Raw genomic sequence first — 3,366 nt, 5'->3', positions numbered from 1 at the left:
TAGGAAATTCTCTGTTATGTGATCAGTGGCAAAATCAACCAAGATCTTTTCCTTTACCTTACGAATAATACGTGCTGTTTTGTTCCTGGCCTTATGGACTGAAATTGGAGGTGAAAGTTGTTTTGGGTAACAGGAGTATAGGGCTGATGTATTGCTTCCATTTATTATTTGATCTCATTCTATTATGCGTTTCCTTATGGCACACTCAATAGGCTGTAATCATGGGGAACAAGATAGAAAGGGTAGGGCAAGTATTTTATTTCCTGCCTTGGCTGGTGCATAATTTTCATTAGAGCTTATTTTGAAACACAACTTTGAGTTAAATATCAAACAAGAAGGAATACAGGGTTCTGGGGTCAAACCTCCATGTTTTTTTTTTTTTTTTTATGTGTTTGTAAGCAATGTAAAGAGTTAATACACTGTCTGCATTTTTATAGCTAAAATATTTTGAGCTTTTGTTTAAAAAAAAAATAGGAAATGGTACAGTGGTGCTTAAAAAAATTGTTTTTCCAGCTCGTTTGGTACAACAATTGTTTGATATAAACTTGCATGACACTGTGAGCTTCCTCTCTCTAATAGCCTAGTCGTTCTTTTTCCAGCAGGAGGAAAATGATCATGTCCAGGATGAGATCACACCAACTGCCCCATTGCAAGCAGTCCCGCCATGATGCCAAGGCAGGACTGAAACACACGCCCAGTTGAGGGCTGATGGCAGAGACAGAGCCAGCAAGAAGCGTGGGGATGGGCATCCCTTCTCCATTCCCAAGAAACACTTCCCACTGCAGAGACGGACACCCCCAGATGCAGACATCCCACCTCTGGCCCTGGGGCTGGGCAAGGCAGAGGGCTGCACACCCCAGCAAAAGGTTCCCAGAGGCCAGAGCTACGCTTTGATCAAGGTGTCTCTGCTGACTTTTGGGAATTAAGCCCGAGGAAGTGAAATAAAACTTTCAGTACAGCCACATGGCTCTTGAAATAATAGAAACCACTTGAAAAGCTGCAGGTTAGGACAGGTCTGAAGATTTCAGAAGTTTTCAGTGAAATCTTCAACTGCTTATTGAGGAAGCTTGTTGAAGAGAAGATCTTGCCAGGCTGTTACTCACAAAAAGAGCTGAAAGATCCCAGAAAAAATCTTGCCTAGAAAAGCAGGTTGCATAAACTCAGGCTACTCAACAGCTTCACAGCTTCATCTGATCAGACTGAGGGAGTCTGCTAGTAGGCCCTGGCTGTACCCTTTACATGCATAACACCATAAGTGTGGAACAACATAATGGACCCAAATCTAAACAGAGCCTGGGTCTCTCCAAGTACTGTGATCTAACGGTGCAAGCTCAAGTGGAAATAGGTGTCCTTCCCATCATGGGGACACAAGCAAGTAGGTTGCCTGCAAGATCCCTTTCCCAGCCTCAGACACTTAATGGCAACCCTGCAGCAGGTCCCTCAGGACCCAGTGTCACAGCCCTGAGCTCCTTGAGGCCAGTCCCCCAACTAGGCTCTGAAGAGCTCTGGCCAGCCAGGCCAAGGCTCCCTGCCTTCCTCCATGGAGGCACACCAGTGCTTATCACATCTCACAAATGCCCTACAACACACTGATTTGCCTTCAGTTAACCACCCCCTGGATTTCTCACTGAGGGTGTTATCTAAGAAATTTGAAATTTAGCATGCTTTGTCTCAGACCTTTTGCTTCAGTAGTCCTCCATGGGCCTGTCAGTGCTGATGGGATGGCATAGATATTGCAACACTACCATGGCAGAAAGTGCTGAAGCTCTTCCATGCCCGTTGTGCAGCAGTTAATTTGGATGGCGAGAAGCCCACAGTGTCCTGTTCCTGTGTCCTGTCCAAGAGGCGATGACATTTTCTGATTGCAAACATGATCCTACGCACCTCAGAGACAATTTTAGTCACAGACTAAATTGTATAAATCTGCTTTCATAAAAGATAAAATCTTCCTTTGTACTTTTTTTTTCCATTGCTCAATTAACTATTGTTTTGCTCAGCATGTTTTAATCATAAGTAAGTTCATTAATAGATGTGCTCTTTGGAGCCATGAGGGACTCTGTGATATGATGGCATTAATATTTTTGAATAACATCATTAATATCATTTACCCTAAAAGGCACCCGCAATGGCCTGCAGGCAATTATAAAATTTTGCTTTATGGTACTGAATGAGCTCATCCAACTGAAATGACTACAATGCATGTCTGCATAATGTTGCTGCTAGTTGCATCCTATTTATTTATGAGACTCGTCAGCCACTATGAGAACTTGTTGTGAACATATTTGTCTTTTCACTGTAAAGTCACCATCTCAGCTGGCTCCAGCCATGTGGATCTCAGGAGAGTTGTCCTACAGAAGGGTCAAGAAGGAACAAGAGGCTCCCTTAAGTTAGGAAGTTTCGGCCATGCTCTTCAAGGCAAGCTAGGGGTTGTTCTACAGCTAATATATGGTCTGGTTAGGAAGCTTTCCACTGAGTTCAGCAGGGATAGGGATGCTGTTGAACCCCACTGGCATGCCTGACATCCTACTGAAACCAAAAACCCACTTTCTGGGTGAACAGGCAGTAGCTAGGAAAGTGAAGCTGCAGCATCTTCACTCAGTGAGAGGCTGGGCCATGTCTCTTAAAAATCCCATCTCTGGACATATACGAATACATATCTTAATTTTCTCCATAGAGATACTTACACCCTTCCATCCTGGAGTCAAGATTCAAAGAATTTGAGTTTACTTTTTGATCATCTTACTTCCACATAAGAGAGACACAGCTCTTCTTTATGAAGCAGGCTGAGAACTACAAATAAAAGTTCCTATACAGAGATGAGATGCCTTGCTTTCTCCATGAGTGCACTGGATAGCTGCTGTGTGCTTTGAGCAGAGCAGCAAAGTCTGTGGATTTGTTTGTTTATTCTGTCCATATTTGGATAGGAAGAGGCATAGGCAGGAGATGAAAATGGTTCGTATAATAAAACTGAGCTTGGATGCGGCTCAGTAGTATATTACTGTTTCATTTTAGCACTCCTGAAATAGTAAGGCCTTGTCAAATTTAGTCCCAGGGGAGAACACCAGACAGATTTCAGTTTCAACTTGTGCCATATAGTTGCACTTTGCCATATTTGCTCACATTATGGCATATATGTGTGGAGGAAAAGGAGAAGAATTTTCCTGTTTCTAAGCTGTAAAACATCTTTCAACACCTCTGTTCCACACCAAAGCAGCAATATATCACCACTGGTCACAGCACAAGGCAATTACATGAGTACAGGTACTCTATCTGCAAGCATGGCAATCCAAAATGTGGATTCAACTCAAATATAGGTAGGAGGAATTAATGTTTTCTTCTTAAATTCCCACTTGGTTCTTGAGGGCA

The sequence above is a fragment of the Numida meleagris genome, chromosome 4 (genome assembly GCF_002078875.1).
Source record: "Numida meleagris isolate 19003 breed g44 Domestic line chromosome 4, NumMel1.0, whole genome shotgun sequence".
In the NCBI taxonomy this organism is placed as follows: Eukaryota; Metazoa; Chordata; class Aves; order Galliformes; family Numididae; genus Numida; species Numida meleagris.
Note: the sequence above shows the minus strand (reverse complement) of the source record.